We start from the raw sequence: 20195 nt of genomic DNA on the forward strand, positions 1-20195 counted from the left end.
TCTGTGTTTAGCCCCACTTGAAAAGATAAATGAATATGACCAAGCTTTGTAAACACTTAGTGGTAAGCCGTGGCTGTTCTCTCCTGGGCATTCAAAAGTTCAGAAAATTACTCCTTTGGAAATCTTATTTTTGGTGACAGCATGTGAGAAAAGTGAGACTGATACCAGACTAGTAAGCTGAACAAAAGAACAGGTAGTGTTGTATCTTCTCAGCTAGTATCACAAATGGCTATTCTTTGGGTAGTTTTATTACACTGTGTCTAATATATTGTATATCTATTTCACCCCACTGTGCTGCCTGTATTTGACAGGGGGTAACTTGAGGACTGTGGACTGTGTCCTGTCACTGTGTAACCCACAGGCTTTTGGTTTTTCGTGTCCCCTTAGTCACTACACGTGGCTGGACAAAGGGACCTCTTTTCTTTTAGGTGCTCCAAATCTACCCTGTCATGCTGGCTTTGAGTCCTTGTACAGGTCCCTCAAACTCTTCTTTATCCCACAAAGTAGGCCCTCTTGATCCTGGTCCCTTCATGTGTGTGCGTTGGGTCTTTCCAACACCCCAACCCACACAGACCCTCCAGTAGTACAGCTGGTTAGAAACCTCCACTGTCTCACACAGCATGAGTTCCTGGTGAGGGTTTGTATGGGGCTGACTTCTTGTGGGGACCCAGAATAGTCTTGCCATGAGTGAGGCATCTGTTTTGCCTTCCCCTACATTCCCTGGTAATTCTGCCCAAAATAAGCATGGTGTTTTCTATTACTCGATAACCCCTGCTGAGAACCAGTCATGTCCTGAGATGCTGCCTGGGGCTGCCCACTGTTCTCAGCTATATGCAACAGCTTATAAAATCAAAAGCTCTCTAGCGGTTTTGAAGGTGCAGCCCTGAACTGCCCCAAGGCTGCTCCATTCCCAGCACACATCTCCTGGATGATCCATCATCCCACTTCTGCAAGCAGGAGGTGGGACTCAGAATACATCAGGTGTGTTGTTCGGCGATCTGATGTTCATCAGGTCACCTGAGTGCCCCCAGGGCAGTGGCTTTGCTCTTGGGTCTGCAGGATATTGTTGATGGCTTCTGCAGACAGAAGACCTTTTTTTTTTTTTTGCAGAAAAGTTTCTTTAGCAGGACTTAATGCTGCCAGGGCTGTTGCCAGTGCATAGCCCCATGGCATGTGCACTGGTCCTGGGCTTCTGGTGAACTGGTCCCTTATAATTGAGGGCTTTTATCTTCTTTGCTTTGATAAGCTCTGGATTAGCTTTCTGGTGAAGTGGAAGCATGCACCCATATGTGCTAGGGAGTAATGCTACTTGCAAATTAATCTGTTAATGTACTACCAGATTCCCAGCCCTTAACAGCAGGAGGCTGGCGATAAGTTTATACACATCAATAAGTGATTTTATTCATTTGGACAAGATAACAAGACAAAATAGCCCTGCACTGAAAGCACTGTTGGAAAGGGTCTGTGCCCCCTCTAGCTCTTTTTTTACCATCCTCCACCCCAAACCCCTTCCCTCTCACTCCGTCTGCCACTACATAAAGCACAACTCTGTTTCACAGTAATCATAAATTAATTTCAAGCCAGCAGCCCCTCACAGAGCCAGGCAGAGATGCAGAGGGAGAAGCAGCACAGAGCCATGTGAGCGGAGCGCTGGAGGCTGCGGTCAGGGAAGATGTTTGCTGTTTCACTCAAGTGCCGGCTTGGGGTGGTGAGACGGAGGAATAAAGGTACGGTGAGAGCGGAGCGGCTCGCTCCTGCCTGTGAGAGGGACTTGGAGGGGACTCACTTGAACATTTACTTTTCCTTAACTGGGCAGGAAGAAAAAAGCTACATGGTCTGTGATTGATTTTTCATCCTCGGTGTGCACTAGTGGGGGGGAGTAGGATTATTTTACTTTCTTGCATGTCATATCTTTTTCAAAGCTTGAAATTATTTTTTTTCCCCTACTGAATGTCTGGATTTTTATTCTATCTTTCTGCCACAGTTATTATTGCAGTAAAGCAGATTTAGGTGTGCCTCAGAGTCCCACAAGATTTTTTCCTCCCATGCGGGAGCTGTTACTTTGTAGGGAGAGGCACTTGGGTGTTTGCCGGACTCCACCAGACTGTTCGGGAGTCCTCATGTCTGTCCCAACCCTGTGCTCCTTCCCGGGAGGGGAGTGGGTCCAAAAAATGAGAAACCTGAGAGGATAACAGGGAGAAAATCAACCTTGAGAAGGTTTGAGAAGCAGTAATATTTTAAGTATATCTCAGAGTAAATTCATCTGAGACAGGACAGGGTTTCTCTTCTCGCAATCCTGCAGCATTGCACATGATGAGAAGTAAAGAAGTTTTTTGTGTCACGCTGTGATCCCTGGGTCCTTCGCCCCCAGCTTAGTTGTGTGAGTTTTAGATGGTCTCTGAAGCTGTGTGGTAGAGGTTGCTGTGGCTGCAGAGCTCCCAGGGCATTCTGCAGCTGGTGCTGGTGCTCAGTCCAGTCCCTGTTGGCTTTGATTTCTGAAAGGTTTGCATTTTAATGGGCCTTGTAGCCATTGCTAACCGCTGGGAGCTCTGCTCTTGTGTGCAAGCCCTTACTGCTGGCGGCACTGCTGCAGCAGATCAAAGTCCTTTGGCGTTGATTTCATGCTTCACTGAATGCATAAACTTAGCTGTTAGCCTCACTTAAGGGGAGAGATGCTTACTTGCTGGTGCAGGGATCTGTGCATTGACACACAGGAATTCTGTCAGGACACTGGCAGGTATGAAACTTTGGTAGCAAAGGGAAGGCCCTGAATGCAATGCATATGTTTCTGAGGCAGGCTAGACCTTAAGTCTGAGGTGAAATTCCTGTGAGTGACTTGCCTAGTAAGTAAAAAAGTATTTGCTCAGATCAAGGTTGTAATTCTATGGGACAGACCTGAGAACAGAGCAGCAGCCTGAGGACTGCTACACTGTACATTGGTTATTGGGGTGCTGAGAGAGCAAGGAGCTACATGGGTTATGATTGCCTCGCCATACTGCTTCCTCCAGTGGGTGTGCAGGCAGTACCGGGCACACAGAGGCATCAGCAAGACAGTTTCTGTGCTCTTTGTTGCACACAAAAGTCACTGTGGGGTTACTGTCCTGCTGTGGCAGCCTTGGAGCTGAGCTTGTTTCAGATGTATGAATTTGTATTTGGCATCATTTGCCTTTGACAGTTTATACTGGTGCTTCTTTGTTTCTTCTCCTCCCTGGTTTGGAGGCTTCAAGGGCTTCTCTCTGCACTGGAAGGAGTTTCATGTTTTCTATCAAGCAGGGTGACACAGGCAGGATTTCCACCTTCTAGAGAGATGCCTGGAACTGCTTGGATAAAACACAGCCTGGGGACCTTTTTAGTGTGGAAATACTAGGAGAAGATTTGGTGCCTTGTTAGAAAGACTCTTTGGACACAGGTAGAGTAAGTGCATTTGTGCCTGTAAAACACTGTGAAAATGCAGCCTGAGATTGTAATGCAGGTTAAAAAAGCCTTATCCCTGTACTGCCTGATAAAGTTTCAGTGGCTTTAGTTGAAATATTTAGAATTGACTTAGATCACCTGCATTTCTTAGTGACAGATTTAAATGAAGAATCGCTAATCCAATGCTAAATTGTACTGCTTTGATCAAGGATTAAACAGACCTGGAACTGGCTTTTGGGACTAGGGCTTTGAAATGAACAGCCAGAGAGAGAAGTTGTTACTTCTATATTTTGGGACAGCTGACGTTTAAAGTACATCCCTAAAAGATTCAGCAAAAATAAGTGATGCCTAGGCACTGTTAGTACCAGAATGAGCCCATCACGACAGGGCAGCAATCAAAGGTGGGAGCTGGTATGAATTATGCTAGTGAGTAATGAACTCTGTTGCATTTCCCATCTGTAAATGCTCACAAACAAACTCGCTATCTGTTGCATCCTAGGAGATGGTCACGCCTGGGGAAAATATTTGTTGTTTGGCTAAAAATCCCAACCACCTTTGTTTTGGAGACAGAAAGGAAGACAGTGAGGGGGTCTGCAGTGTGATATATAAAAGAGAGTGGCAGATAGCCCAGTCCAGGTATCTGTCTGTCCTCTGGTCCAAGCATTTATGTGACTCAATGTCCCAAAAACATGTGCCCTGTCTGGCTCTGCACCTGGATGCTTACTTGGGGAGATACCCCTTCTGCTCAAAGCTGATTGTAATTTACATGTAAGGTAGTGTGTTCAGATCTCAGCTATGGTGGCTGCTGTTAGTTTTATGTAGTTTTAAATTGAAACACCCTCACAGAAATGAGGATCGATTTCCCTGTATTAACTGCTACTCTCTGCTTCATAACAGACCCCTTCCCACATGCTGGCACTTCTTAGGCAAGCTTTCCCCCAACTCCCTGCTTTGTGCTTTCTTCTCCTTCCCTCAAAATCTGTCTGCTTCTCCCCAGCTAATCCCCTCACTTCAGAGAGAAATTCTTGCTGTCGGTCCTCTTGGAATCCTGCTTTCCTTCTCTTGCTGAGCCCCTGAGCTTTTCTTGGATTGGGGAACATTCACAGTTAATCTGGCAGGCATTCATTCAGCTGGCTGGGGGCAGGCAGTGCTTCCCTGCCCACAGCTCAGCAGCTGCCTTTGGCTAACGCTGGCTCATACAGCTAAGGGGCTCCTCAGTCCTCTTCAGGGTCCCTTGATCCTCTGCAGAAGGTGCTATTCAAAACCCCAAGAAACAACAGTCACTTGTCCAGTACAATAATTAAACTTTCCTTAGCATTAGTGGGGTTTTCCACTGGAAAAACAAAATGACACTAGCAAATGCTGTGGATGCCATGTAGCAAATGACTGTCTGAAGGGCCATTGCCCCCTTTGCCTGTGTTACCACCATGCATCCTGCTGCCACAATTTCTGTACGGCCATGCCTGATATTCAGCTGAGCTCAAACTGGTCTTTTTGGAGGGTGTTGGTTGGTAGTTGGCTTCCCTGCTAGTCCCCAATTACTGCAGCAAATCAACTGTGTTTTATAAATAAGTAAACAGAAGTGGTGGAGATCCTAAATCATTAACCAGATACATATGTCAGCCTGAAAAGCAGCAGATGAGGCAATTAAAAGGTGCCTTCACTGTTTCTTCTGCTTCCCAAAACCTGCAGCCCAAGGGAGGGGATGCTCCGCTGGTGAGACCAGGAGATGCCTGAGCTACCAGCAGCGCACACCGAGGGGCCTGGAACCCACTGCTGTGACGGAAGGAAAAGCTTGGTGCGAGATGTTCAAGCTTAAAATGTGTTTATTTTTGTCCACTCGAATTCTTCCCAGTGTGTGGTTCAAATGGTTTTAGAGTAATAAAAATAGTTTTGCTGTTCCTTTGTCAAAAATTGTCATTTGGAACATGCTAGACACAAGAATTTGTAAAAGAGGATATATATTATGCTTTCCTTTTACTTACATCTATGTTTTATTTGCCTTTTAAGTTTCACTGAGCAATGTTAATACATTTTTACTTTTCTGTTTGAACTAGGTGCTTCCTTTTACTTTTTGTTCTTCCTCTCTTGTGTTTGAATGGGAACTGAGAAAATAAGCAAGCAAAGAAAAAAACATCCCCAAAACCCCAGGAACAAACTAGAAGGATGTGTTGAGAAAAACTGTCAAATGGCATGAGACTTGCAAAAATAATTATCAGTTTTAGTATGGCAGCTTTTATACCGAGACCCAGATTTTCAAAGATATCACATTTGTGCTTGTAGGCATCCTGACTTGTCCTTTAGAGAGAAGTTACTGTGTCCTCTTTGGTGTAGAAAGATGTTCAGTTTTATTTACACGTTTTTTGTTGTGACCAGTGTCATGGAAAATCAATCCCATGAATTGGGAACAAGTGCTTGTGCCACATCACCTTGTTTGCTGCCATAAAGCATCCCGGCTTCGCTTCATAGCAGAGGGTGTTTCTGTGACTGGGTTTCTGTCACCAAAGGATTTGCTTGCTGTGGAAAAACAAGAAATATTTTGGACACACACACACACACACACACACACCCCCACACACACACCCCCACACACACACCCCCACACACACACCCCCACACACACACCCACACACACACCCACACACACACCCACACACACACACACACACCCACACACCCACACACACACCCACACACACACCCACACACACACCCACACACACACCCACACACACACACACACACACCCACACCCACACCCACACCCACACCCACACCCACACCCACACCCACACCCACCCACACCCACACCCACACCCACACACACACACACACACACACACCCACACCCACACCCACACCCACACCCACACCCACACCCACACCCACACCCACACCCACACACACACACACACACACCCACACACACACACCCACACACACACACACACACCCACACACACACACACACACACCCCCCCCCCCCCCCCAACAACAACAAAAAAAGGTAAGCAGGTAAACTGTTTCCATCCTGAGGCATTGTGCCAAGACCAGGGCACTGCACAGAAAAGTCTTAGAGTGAAAAGTCCTATGGAGCACCTATTCCTGGAGGAAGCAGTGGTCGTTATTACTGCGTTTATCCTCCAGGCCTGGAAAAGCCAGTAAAATAAAGCAGTTTTTATTTAGCAGATGGGTAACCGGCACACAAAGAAGCCAGACGTCCCCCCAAAACGCAGCCATGGTGTGGAGGTTGAGCCCGTGGTTTCAGAAAACCTAAGGCTGAGTGCAGTGCTATAGCCCCCACTTGGCCACTTTTGGGTTTTTTTGGGATTATAGTTGCTTCCAAGAATTTATCCTCACCTGCGTGTTTTGTAGCAGAAGACATCTCGGAGGCTGCTGTGGTGAATGTCTATGGGGTTGTTCCTTCTGCAGCAATGGCAGCCAGGCAGTGGTGAACACAGGAAAGCTCCCTAAGCTCAAACCACCGAGTTGGTGGTAGCTGTGATTCCTCTTCTGTCAGCATGGCTATGCTTCAGCCCTTTCCATACCTCATTGATAACTCATTATCAGGCATGTTTTATGTCTCCTAATAAAGCCCATTTTTTAGCCTGATGCCGTAGCATCCCAGGTGACTGTCGCCTGCTCTGAGCACTGTGTGCCTCCTTTGGCCCCAGCTCATCCTTCATCTTCCTCTGGGTTCCAACAGCAGAGAGGATATTGGTCTCTTAGAGGGGGTAAGTGAATGAAAAAGGGCCCTTGCAGCCCCGAGGCAGGTGATAAATCCTTGCAGGGAAGCCGATGTGCAGGACAGCTTGTCCAAGGTGGCATTAACGCTTCCTACTGGAAAGGTATAGTATGAGTATGTGCTGGTGTCCTGAGGGCAAATCCTGCCCAGATCCCATGCGTGTGCTTTGGTCGCAACAGGAATGAAAGCCCACACTGCCTCACTGTAATACATTAAATAAGTGCAGTTGTGCTGGCCCATGCAACAGGAGTGTGGTCCCTTTGCTGTGATGCACAGCGAATCCCAGGCTGCTTCGGGAGTGCTTTGGAAAATCTGGGCTTTGTTGTCTGTAGCTGTAAACTACTGCAAAAAAGGGGTGAATTCCTTGTGCTTCTTGTGCATGCCCATGCATCCTTTCTGTTTTGCCTATAAAACCATGTGGGTTGGTTTTTCTGTATGTTACTAAAGCTAGAAACAGAGGTTGGTGACTCTTTGTCCAATACCTTCTGTTTATGTTACCACAATGAACAATTTGCCTGTTCTGGGGGTTTTAATGGCATTTATTTTCTGTTTCAACTGGGGCAGCTGGAGTAGTTGTGACTCTCGGGAAAAGCCCAAGATGGCGAGAGCAGGCGCTGGGGCATGTCAAGGCTAATGCATGCTGGCAGTGCTCAAGAGGACCCCAGGATGGGAACAGTGAGGGGACACTGCAGGTCAGTGTCAGAGCGGCACTGGCAGAGCCGTAGCAGACTGCAAGATTAGCTTTTTAGACTGACCTGATTCCTCTTTGCATGGTGGAGATGGGGTTTTTCCAAGAGGTGGCTGGTATTTAGGTGGCTAAAGGTGTAGGTAGGTGCTTATTGGAAAAAACAAAATTTAAAAAAAAAAAACAACCTAAGTTCCCTAAATATTTTTATTGCATTTGATTTCACAGCCTCTTGGCAAGACAAATAGACTTCGAGCTTGAAGAAGCAGGAGTTTTTTTTCCAGTAAGGCTGTGTGAAGCTGACGGAGGGGTTTCTGTGCCTCAAACAAGGACATTTCCCACCATGTCCTGATGACCAGCAGTTTCAAGAATTGTGAGGGAGATTTCTAAAGGTAGCTAGGAATGAACAGCACTTTAATTGCAGTAGAAGCAAGGAGCCTAGACAGACTTGGAAAGCTGTTCCTTGATGGCCGAGACACTTAAAAACATCCCACCCTCCTGTGCTGTTTCTTTAAACATCTCACTAAGCCAAAAATCCAATTCTTGAGCTTTTTCCCCCCTTTATCCCAACCAAAAATTTTTTGGTTGAACTGCTTGTCTCAAACTATTTTTTTTTTCAGTCAAGATAAGGATTTTCACCAGAAACTGTTTTCAGAATCAGAAGAAAGGCAATTTCTGCTTTACCCAGGGAATATATAGATAATGGAATTTTTTAAAAATTCTTTTTTTTTTTTGTAAATAAAGCTGGTTTTGGGTTTTTGACACTCTCTAGTGCTTGTGAGCTGGGGGAGTGATCTGCACATGCTCTTGCTGTGGTGAGTAAATGGCAAGAGACCACAGCTCTTGTTGGTGAGGGGTGACCTACAGTTCCCAAATGACATGGAGAACCCCTTGCAAAGATAACTTGGCCCTTTGCTGCTGTGTGACCTGGCTGTAATTAGGAAGTAGAGAGCCTCCTTGGGAGCGGAGAGAGGCCCATTAAGGAGAATGGGGTAAATGAAGAGCAATGAGCTAATGGCAGAGTGGAGTGGTAAGAGGTACTGACCAAAGGAGGATTGCTGCTATGGGTGAATGCACTGTCTCATGGGATGGCACTGGGAGGACAGATGTACCTCCCAGTTCCCACTCCATCACCAGCTTTGCTATTTGATTAAGAGTCCTGTGATGTTCTTGGGGTTTACTCGCTGGGGTCATTGGGTGAGGGGAAACAACATTTTCATCTCTTGTGCTAGTGAGGAGGAAATTTGAAAACATGTTTTTTACAGCCCCAAAAGATAAACGTTTGCCTGTCTTATGTGGGCAGGCTATGATTTAATGCTAAACTAAAGATGGGGGGGGCAGGTAGACCTGACTCCAAAGCACTGATTTTGACTTTATACTTGTCTTCGTCTCAACCCCTGCCACCCTTCAGGTTTCTCATAACTCATGTCCAGGCACATCGTCCCTCTGTCCTTGGGTAATGTTTTTTTTTTTCTTGATCCTGGATTGTGCATGATTGGCAGCCTTGCACATTAAAGACGGGATTTGACAGGAGGACAAGGAGGGCATTGAGGCCATGCTGATGCTGCTGGGAGCATTTGCCGTGGCTCCAGTTGATGGGCTTCCTGCGAAGGGATGAAGGACTGCAGCAGTGGGCAGCCTGGATGTCGGAATCAAGACCTTCAAAAGCAGTCTTGAGGAGTAATTTTAATAGTACTAACTGTAGTCTGGTCATAAATTTTTTCTTGTGCTTCTCTTCTGCTGACTTAGAAATATGAATGGGGCATGGCGTGTGGGAAGTCATTTGCTGCTGTATTGCTGAGAGGTCTTGAAAGGTGTTGTAGAACCTGTTAGCAATCCAGGCGGATGAGTTTGCCCATCTGATGAAGAGCCTGTCCCATGTGTCCCCTGGTGCAAGGGCATATCATGGTGATGCATGGACAGCCCCTGAGGCTGGGAACTGCTGCTGATTTGCATCTCTGGCGTGCAAGCTCAGCCAGGCATTTTTGGAGAATGAAGAAGAATTTTCTTGACTCAGATGACATTTAGTCTGCTTTATCATATAGAGGAAAATTAGGCCTTGAATTTGGAAAGCTGTAGAAGGTCCATGAGGTTGCCACTGGCCAATGTGCAGAGTGTGCAAGAGAGAGAAATTGAAATTCAGGTTATAGTGTGGTTTGACAATTGCCATTTAACTGTTTTTAAAATAAAATGTAGTTCACCAAAGGTTATAAGATGCAGTGAGCTCAGGCTCAATGTAAACAATATTTTTTTAATATTATTTCAGAATTAGCCTTATTCTGCTTATCAGCTCTCTCTTTGCATTGGGTACATGTCACCAGAGAGGGTTTGGGTGTTAAAAACATGGATCTGAAGAAAGTTGGTTTCCCTGTTTAGTAATTGAGACACTTTCCTCCTCTTTCCATTCCTTACATACAACTATGTGAGATTTTTGCCTACTTCTAAGTCAGTGAATAACACAAAACAGATTGGAAGCCAGTATTCAAAACAGGTAAGGAAATACCTTGATCTCCTATTCCCCTGCATCTGTAGAGATTTGATCTGTAGCACCTCTTACCTTGTGTACAGGTAACTGACTTTGCATACGTATGGGGGTGTGCCAAATCACACTTCTGCATTTGCTTTAGAACAGAATAGGGATATTCTGTAGGTCAGTCTGGAGGCCAGTCTGCTCCTGCACCCCAGGACTATGTCAAGGAAGTTGGTGGGGTTTTTAACTCTATTAGTGTCTCAGTTGCTCTGCTCTCTGTGTGGCAGGAAGTACTTTTGTTTTAATTGCAAAAATCCACCCAAATTTGACAGAATTGAAAGTCTAAAATCACCCCATGGGCACCCCCAGTAAATGTTATATAATGCTTTGCTTTGCTTTGTGAGTCTTAAAATTCAGGGCTCCCACCAGGCTGATCTCTGCCTCCAGTGTGACATCTGAAGCAACTAGGCAAAACTATAAACCCCCATCAGTAAAAATTATTTTTTCCCCCTTCATGTCTTTCTGCTATATTCATGTACAAAAATATAAAAAAAAACCAAACCAGAAACAAACCAAAAAACAACCCCTCAAGTCAGGTGCTAGAAAGGCAGGAGCTCCAGTTATTTAAAGACTGGTGTTACTAGTACAGGAAGTTTTATATTCTTGTTTGTCAGATCCAGGCTTTCTATCCTGTTTCAGTGTAAATAACTGGTAAAGGAACTGGGTTTTAATTTCATACTTTGATAATGGATAAAATAAAATGGCCTTATTAACTAACAAAATATTTTAACAGTGCATTGCAGAAGAGTAAGAGGACAAAAATAACGTGAAGCGAGGTTTCAGTGTTCTGGCTCTGGAGTCCTGAGATGATAACAAGGCTACATATTAGCAAGGTATAAAAGTCTGTATTTTAATTCATATTTTTGTAATCTGGCCAGAAAAAGATGTTTTTATGAGTTACAGCTACAATCAGAAAGCTAAACAACATTGGCTCTTGCTGTAGACTAAAATTAGGGTCATTTTTCAATTAGTTCCAACAAATCTGGTGGCCACCAGCTGCTCTAATAATGCAACAGTTAGCTAATAACAAGAAGTGCTTCTCTAGCTTTCCACTCCCTCCCTGACATATTTTGCTGGCTCATTTAGCTTGGGTAAAAGGAGCTATCTGTCTCCTTGCAGAGTGTGCTGGGATGGGAGCTGGACAGGATCCCTCTGTTCGCTCTGATCTCTGTTATATGAGCTGGTTGCATCCCACCGTACTCAGGGGAAGGAAAATAGCACCATGTGCCTCATCCTTGGGCCTAAGTCCTGAAAAAAACCCAAAACAATTATTTCTGTTTTTTTCTTTTAATAAAGCTTTATAAAAACTTTTCTTTAAACATGCTGTGTTGTGCATTTGAGGCTCAGCGGGTCCAATGTGCCTGAGTTAGGGTTGTGGCCTTGCCCAGGCTGGCAGCCTAGTGCTGAACTTTTCTCCTCTTCTTGGTTTCACTCAGATCCTGAGGGTTATTGTAACCTAGTTTTTTGTGAGCAATTTCTGTTTCTCTCTCTCCCTCTTGCTCTTTTTGCTTTACGCAGTATAGTCAGACTAATCGCACAAAGCCGTGGAAATCAACAGCAGTGTGTAATTCAGGGCTTGATAACTGATAGTGGGAGGGTGCAGGGGAAGGGCACGTGTTCCTTGCAAAATCACCACATGATTTATCAGTCCCCAAGACATCTGTCTGCATTTCCTTTTTTTACAATCTATTTCAGGAAACACAAAAGCAAAAGGAAACTAAGTGCCTTTTCAAATAAATGGTCTATCTTCACAAGCAATACGTCCCTTCTCATCTGAGTGCATTGGACTGTAGAGGAACAGTGATGAGATAATGTTTTCTCCTTGTATACACTCTTTTTTCCAGTGAGAAAACAGGCCGGAGCAGAAAACGAGTGCTTTGGACATTTGTCCAGAATCTTGCAGCAGTTTGCTTCGTACTATTGCTCTGACTGTGCTGCCTCAGATCAGCATCTATTGTGCTGGTGGCAAACACACACAAAAAAAGAATAAAAGTGATTAAAAACCAACACTTGCTGAGATATCTGTGTGTGAGCATACTTTTCACCAAGGTACCTCAGCCTAAACATAAAGTTACCAGAGACTTAGCTTTTTTTATGAGAAAATGTAGACTTTTCGCTGCGCACTGTCAGGTAACCAAGAGGAAATATCATCCTTTTTCAGTCAAAGGTTTTGCACATAACTCTTGGGGTTTTTGTTCCCCTTGCCACTTGCTTATATCTTGTTTTGCTTAAAATATGTTTGCATATTTTTATAAGTTTTGGGAAATTAGGTATGTAACTGATAACGTCTGGCAGTGAGGAAGGCAGAGTCTTTCTCCCCAGCTAATGTCCTCCCAAGCCTATTGCAACCCATGTGAGTGGTCCAAGAAATGGAGGTAGTTGGGAGTTTTTTAGCTAAAACAGAGAGTCAGAACCCAGAGTTCCATGGGATCTGTAGAGCTTTCATGCACCTGCCATTAGAAACATCTTCCTGAGCCCAGGATGAACTTTCTAACCACAGTCAGACTAAAGAGAAATATGTTTCCCTGTGAAACAGCCAATCACTGCGTGGACAGGACAGTCACATAAGCAGAGAGATCCCAGCTCAGATCCCTGATATGCCTGATTTAGATCTGGAATTGACATCTCCTGTCGTTTTAGGTTATCAGATATGGTATGTACAGCCTCTGTATCATGAGAGAAAAAATAAAGTTCAGTTTTTGAAGACCAAAAAACACTTCCCCACTCACATCTGCTGCCGGTGCAACACGAAACACGTGCAGAGGTATGAATCCAATAACACAGGTCTCTCTTCCTGAAGTAATTAATCCTCTGCCTGTAAGTGAGGGCTCCAAGCCTGAGCATTGGTTTATCCAATATCTCTTCAGTGATCCCAGATTGAAAATAAAATAGTGGCCAGTTTATTTAACAGCCATGTCCCCATATAGTAGCAAAACCTGTGATCTTACATCCCAGAGATACTGGCAAGATCTTTTCTTTGACAAGATCATCCCAGATTGGTAAAGCAGGAAGAAATAACTCCTTTTCGTTTTTATGATACGTAGCTGAACATTCATAAAAATGAGACATTTTCAGAAAGCATGGAACTGTCTGTAAAATGAGCACTGCTTCCTGGTGCAGTTAATTTCATATGCATTTTCTTTCTTTTGAGTCTATTATCCTGTTTTCTGATGAACTCCCTTCCTGCCCTGGGAAGACCTATTGCTTACAGTTTTGTCTTCAAGCAATGTTCGTAATAATAGATATTAAAATGATTGAGAAATTCAGGTACTAGAGCACCTGCATTTATACATTCCTTTCTGGGAATAAAACCCAAAGAAATATAGAGAGGGGATAAACAGACTGATTTGAAAAACAAAAAGCAATTCTAATATCCCTCACAGGGTAAATTAAAATTATTGTAGTGTTTCTGATGTATTGTTTTATTGGAAAACAACCAAGAGCTGAGCTTTTGCTGAGTAAGTCCAGGCTTTGTCTGTATGTCTGTCTAGCAAAGGTGGTATTTGGTGCAGTGGAGTAGGCTGGTTTCAGGTTGCAAGCAGCACAGGAGATGTGCTGGTGATTAAAGCCTCAGTGGCCAAGTCCACCCTGATTTTGAGAACCTCAGGGGGTGAAGTAAACCCCACGGAGCCCCTGACCCTGCAACAGATCCATATTACTGCTGGTAAATGCAGATGGATTAGCTGCAGTCTTGGGCTTGTGCTCCCTGTACTGCATAGGGGCATACTCAATGAGAGAATAAGAGCTTGGTCCCTTTCCCACTTCTAGACATCAGATGAAGTTCAACCCAAGGACTGGAGATCATTAGACTTTCAAAGCTGTTGGGGGTACACATGAAGAGACCTGGAGATGTTACCGGTAGAAAACAAAGCCCATGCTGTGTTTGTTTTGCTGTCATGTCTCACAGTCCTGCTTTATGCAGGGTGGGTGTGTTGAGGAGCTGCTTTTGGGGCAGAAATTAAGTGGCTCATGTCTGCCTTTGGAGGCAGGATCCAGGATCCACCTGGATCCAAGAAGATTGAGACAAACAAAACCCAGGAGGTGGATGGGGACTCAAAGTCATCAGGTGGCTGGTGTGAACTTGTGTCATGGTACTGAAATCAAGGTCACTGTGACTGAATTGGCCTGGGGTTTGCTCCAAGACCTGCTTTGTTTAAGGGCTTCTTGGCAAACCCTGTATTGGACGCCCATAATTTGGCTTGGGCCTTTTGAAGCCTTAAAGTATCGAGCTGGGTTTGAGTAAGGTTGTCCATCCAATGCTGCCTTTTCACCAAAGGGAGCTGTGAAATCCTGTTGAAGGTGAAGGTCTCCAGAAGCAGCCTTGGGTCATAGGAGGAAGTTTGTTCGTGCGTGTCCCACTCATGTATGGGTTGGAGCCTGAATCCTCTGTGGTCACTCCTTGGGGACCCTTTTCAGGTCCATGCTGAGTGTCTCCCTACCACTGCCACAAGGAGTGTGATTTAGGGCTGTGGTGCTTGGAAGGAGCACAGAATGACCAGTCTGACCAGGGGGTTGGTGTGATGGGGCCAGTGGGGCAACTTCCATCACTGGCTTTAGCCATATTCTTGGGAGATATTGGAGTTACCAATGCTGGGTTGCTAAACCCTGCTGCACCCAGACTGTTTGCCAAAAAAACCCCTTTATCTGCCACTTCTACTGTAGCTTGGGGTAACATGATATTTTAATTTTCCACAGTTTTACCACTTTTTTTTCCCCCTTGCACGTAAGCATCAAATGCTGTTTGCTGAATATTTCACTTTTTCTTATTTGGACTGAAGGTTTCTTTTACCACTGGCCCTTAGGGGACCAATTTATCTGCACTGAACCAGTTTTGGTGTTCAATTCCTTCTTTTCAAAGAGCTGCATTTCCACATCAGTTGAACCCTTTGTATGCTGGCATCTTCCTCACTTCCAGCTCAGTGAATGTCTAAAAAAGATACTTCTCCCTCCTGTCTATCCCCACACATACATATGCCTCTGCTATCTAAATGGTGGGGGGACATGAAAGTCATGCTGAGAAGTGGGGGAGATTTTAATGTAAATGATATACCTCAAGGGACACAACCTCATTCCAGCTGAGTGAGGTTTAATGCACAGAAACGCAGAATATTCAGCCCATGTATCATTGAAGCATTGCAGCAAAGCCTCTTCTAGCCAGCAAGTGCCTGAGTAAATTCTGAATTGCTGACTGTGTCTCAGCTCTCTGCCCCAACCTGTGCTATGATACCGTCTTCTGCAATTGCAAACACGTCCTGTAGCATCCCGTTGTTTGCAGGGCTCTTGTCCCAAGTAAATCTTCATCCTGTTGGTGTCTTGTAGCTTTCATACCTTGATGGGGAAGCCTAGAAAATCCACTGTTCTCTTCCAGTCATAGTAAAAGATGTGGGCAGAGGAGGTAATTTCATAGTCTGTTGTGTTTTTCTGATAAAATACACAGGATTAAAGATAATATGGGTGTTTTGGTGCCCATAGTATATGAAATAATGCTTGGAGATAGGAAATGCAATAAGTGTGAATATTGTTTTAGGTTATGACTTTCCTTAATTTAACCAAAGTTTGTGATGTTGGTGTCATGGTGGAGGAGAGAGGGCTTTGTGTTTTATTACAGGGAATTTTCAGAAGCATCATTCTGACTTCAGCACATGGGTCTTTTCATGGGGCTGGTGCTCTGCAATCACAGAGATGCTTTAGAAAAGCCCGTCTCTCTGTCTTATTTGAATCATCTTCCCACACTCGGCTGCATAGGAATCAGCCTATTCAGACTTACAGGATAAAGATAGTAGAGCCAAAACAAACTCCTGGAGAGGATCCCTGAAAGTCATATATGCATGCATCCTGCACTAAGTGTGCAAATACCCCTAAATCCTATATATTCCTTTAGGGCCATTAAGTAGGATCTTTATTTCCATTCAGATTGTAGCATCTGAGTGATGGATTGCAGAACTCTGCCTATTGCCTGCCTATCAGTTTAACTTCTCAAAGCCCTTTTGGAAGCAATGGAGTCCAAATGGTCTTTTTCACCCTAGTTGGGACAACCCTTTCTCACTGTAGGATGGAAAAAGCCGGATGAAAATAGGTCAAGGGATTGTATTGTAAATGTTATATTTAAGATCTCCATCACAAGCTGGTGTAAGACAGCATCTGTGCTGGGTTGGCTGGGTCTGGTGTGTGATGTGCTGGGGGCCTATGTGTTTTAATGCTGGTATTGTGTAAATTGTATTATACTAGTTGCTGTATGTTAGTATTAGCGGTATATTGTAGCCCTGTAGCCTGTGCAGGGATATACTGTGTGCAGGGTAATACAAAATTTGAGTGATTTAGATCTCTGTCCTTAGCATGGCTGACTTGATAGAGCAGCCAGGAAAGACATTAGACATGTTCATGTATTTCCCTTCCTATCTCGCATGCAGGCTGTTATCCCCGCTGGCTCCTGTTTACTGGATGCTGCTGCTCAATTCTGCATAGTCAGACTCTGTTATTTAGGGATGGCACCAAAGCAGTGTTCTTTGCTTCCTTTTTCCATTCCATATGCATGTCCCCCCTTCCCTTAAAGCCACAAAGTGATTGGGATGATACATGCAGAAGACACTTGCCTCCATACTTGGGCTTGCAATGACCACCCATAGCCCAAGACACCTCGGTTTCCCAGTTCTCCCCCATGCAAAACACATCTCTGAACAGGTTCCATGGCTGGTGGAAAAGGAGATGTCAAGCTGATCCCCAGCACAAGCACAAATCATTTGGCTGGGATCCATTTATTTATTTGTGACGTATCCTCTTGGCTCTGGTGTTCAAGTTATTAAAATGAGGCTTGTCAGCACACCAAAGAGGGTTGGGCGGGGGCTTTGCATGTTTCATGCAGTTTGATCCTGCTTGGCTTGTTAACACTCAGTTACTTTTGTGATTAATTATTTAATCCTCTCCCTCGGTACTGGGGTATAATAGCACAACCCCCATTTCTGCTGAGATTCACTGTTCTTTGCTTTTCCCTGCAAGTGCTTCATGCCACCTCGAAGCACAGAGTGAGGAGGTCTGTGCTGTGGTGCTTAAAGAGCCCATCAGCCCCCAAGCGGCTGCTTGCCCTGCAGCACTGCTGTGGCAGCTGGGCAAGGACCAGGGCTCTGCCCGCAGCCTCCGTCCCAGTTAGTGCACATACCAAAAGTCAGTAGGGAGCAGTGGGGGGAGCTGTCCCTGAGTGCCCTGTCCCTCCAGATACAGCCTCTCACTCCAGAGGGTACTTGTATGAAGAGGAGACATCAAATGGGGCCGGCGTTGACTCCAGATGCAGTCAGACACAAGAATCGCAAATTGGAGGCAAACTTGTCAGTAGAGAGACTTTATCTGGGGAGTCAGGCCTGGCAGCCCTCTTCCCTTTCTCTTTCAGATGCCTTTTGAACAGCTTTTAGTTCAAGTTTTTGTAATCACCCGCGCGTAGCTTCTTCAGCCGTTTGGTTTTAGGGGTGTTGCTTGTTGCCTTGATTTGCTCTCTGAGGCCATGTGTGCAAAGAAGTTTGCCAGTTCTCTGCACCCAGTGCTCAGGCACGCGCCTGTACATAGCAGGGGCTTGTGCCTGTCGTGGGGCAGGTGTGGGGTGCCCCCGGAGCGTGTTCCTGTGGTTAGGTGCTGATCTGTATTAACACTCCACATGTGTGGGTGGGTATAGGGTGAATTTGTGCCCAGTGTTGTAGTTGTTACTGGGGTTGTGTTTCAAAACGGGTGAGCTGAGTGCTTGCAACACCCAAGCCATCGCTTGTCCTCTGGGGCATCAGAGCCCATGGACCACATGCAACTGGTGGCCCAGGGAGGGCTGGCAGGTCCCCCCTGGCTCAGGAAGACACCTTCCTCCCTCCCAAGCATCCTCAGCTGTGCTTCCTGCTTGAAGCCCCATCTGCTGGGTAAGGTGAGGCCTGAGGTCTGAATAATTAGCAAGGAATTAGCTGTGTTTTCTTTATGAGACAGTCCCCCCAGTTCCTCTGATGTTTGCATCCTTCTTTCATCTCGAGCCCCTGTGGCAGGTGCCCTGTACAGCTGCGGGATGCATGGGAGGCTCTGCCGAGGAGCAGGCAGGCGCATCCCAATGCAGCAGAGTTGGGAGCTGGTGCTCACACCCCAGCCCTGCAGCTGTGACTCAGAGGGTGTGAGTCTGCCCTTTGCCCTGCTGCAAACTCCCCATCTGCTGTTGGGTGAGCCACCCTTTCTTCAGGTCCGTAAGATAGTAAAGTGCCAACTCTCCTCCCCACTAAAGATATTGGAAAAGCTGATTACTTTATGTTTAGGAAGCTGATGAAGTATTAGCCTGGGTTTCTTTATGTTTTATTGGGGGTCTATAAATTAAATAGAAACTCATAATGATGAGGAAGGGAGCTAGGGAGAGCGATTATTTGTCGGTAAGACAACATGACTAATGGTTTTGTGACATGTTAATTGAAAGTGTTGGAAGTTTTAGCAAAGTAACACCCGAAGGCAGCTGGTACTGATTGTATGGAGCAGACTACAACAGGCTGCATCACTCACTGTTTAGGAAGCTCAGTAGTAACCAAAAGATGTTAAGTAGCATCTTTAAGACTTTGAGCCAGATGATGGAGCCACGAAGCTCCAATCCTCTGAATGTCCCCATGTTTTTAAAGCTCAGTTCCCTGCCTGCAGAACAGTTCACTGTCTCCAAATGTTGTCTGTGCTGCAGTTTCCCCATAGGTTTTAATGTTTGAATGGCTTATCTCTGCCAGATCCATTGGGGATGTTTTGCTTGACCTCCCAGGGCTGTACTTTGGTGTAAACCTGTCTCCCTGTACAGGTCTGGAGTACAGAGGCATGCGTGCTCATGGCCTCTGCCCACATGCCCTCACCATAAAACTTTCAACATGCAGATCCAAGATCAAAAACACCTCCTAGGTGAGCAGCAGTGGGTCCCTGTGAGCCCTGGCTGCCCACCACAGCGTGATGTGGAGACTGTCACTGTCATGGTGTGGAGTGCCACTGAAGCCCTCCCCATCCCTGGGGCCAAATCCAGCTTTCAGGAATGACATCTCATTTCCAATTGCAGAATCATAGTGTGTGCCACCATCTCCAGTGTCCATTAATAGCATATAAATAACATGCTTGGGTCAGAGATGCTGAGTGTAATACATAAGCTGGAAAGAATTCACAGTGGAGGCTGGACTTGCCGTCCTGGCAATTAGATCATAGTAAAAATAAAATTCAAGCATAAAATATCCTCTCCCCCACCCCAACTCAACCAACTCTTGAAATTATGTTGGGCCACACCATAAGTGTGAGTATCCGTGGGGTATTTTTTCACAACAGAACAGCATTTTAAGACTCCAGTATCATAACCACTAAGCCATATTGGTCATATTATTTATTAATAGTTACCATTTCAAGGGCTGGGCCTTGATGTATAAACTTCACTTTATACTGTTTCTTTGTCTACTTAATGCTCATGGAACTGTTCATTTTACAGGGAAACTAACATACATGTGGGATTGAGATTTTTTATAAGAATATGTTTACCTTCTCTCTTTCAAGAAACTAGCAAAAAAAATATAGTTCTGCAATAAAACAGTATATGAAGTAAGGAAGTTTAAAGTACACATTATATGCGACATCCTGGTAAAGTCCCACTTACAAAATCATTAAATCTCTCAAATTATTATCTAAATAAATATTTTATTGTATTTTAATGTGCTTTATTATATTCTGCAGTGCCCTGAGCACCTTGACTTCATAAATAAAAGAATTATTATGTAGAGTCTTTGCAGTATGAGAATTAATGCTTAAATGCTTGGAGACTTATAAAAATATCAGCAGGTTTTCTAAGGCTA

The 20195-nt window shown here is 45.0% G+C and overlaps 1 protein-coding gene across 1 annotated transcript in view; it reads left to right on the plus strand.

The window, feature by feature from the left end:
• The first annotated feature begins 1677 nt into the window (after nucleotides 1-1677).
• Nucleotides 1678-20195, plus strand: part of GRIP2 (glutamate receptor interacting protein 2) — a 133510-nt gene continuing 114992 nt past the window's right edge. The window contains exon 1 of the mRNA XM_075095963.1: nucleotides 1678-1727. The gene's annotated coding sequence lies outside the window, so the exon portion shown is untranslated. The remainder of the gene's footprint in view (nucleotides 1728-20195) is intronic.

Source organism: Phalacrocorax aristotelis, chromosome 6 (genome assembly GCF_949628215.1).
Source record: "Phalacrocorax aristotelis chromosome 6, bGulAri2.1, whole genome shotgun sequence".
Classification (NCBI taxonomy): Eukaryota; Metazoa; Chordata; class Aves; order Suliformes; family Phalacrocoracidae; genus Phalacrocorax; species Phalacrocorax aristotelis.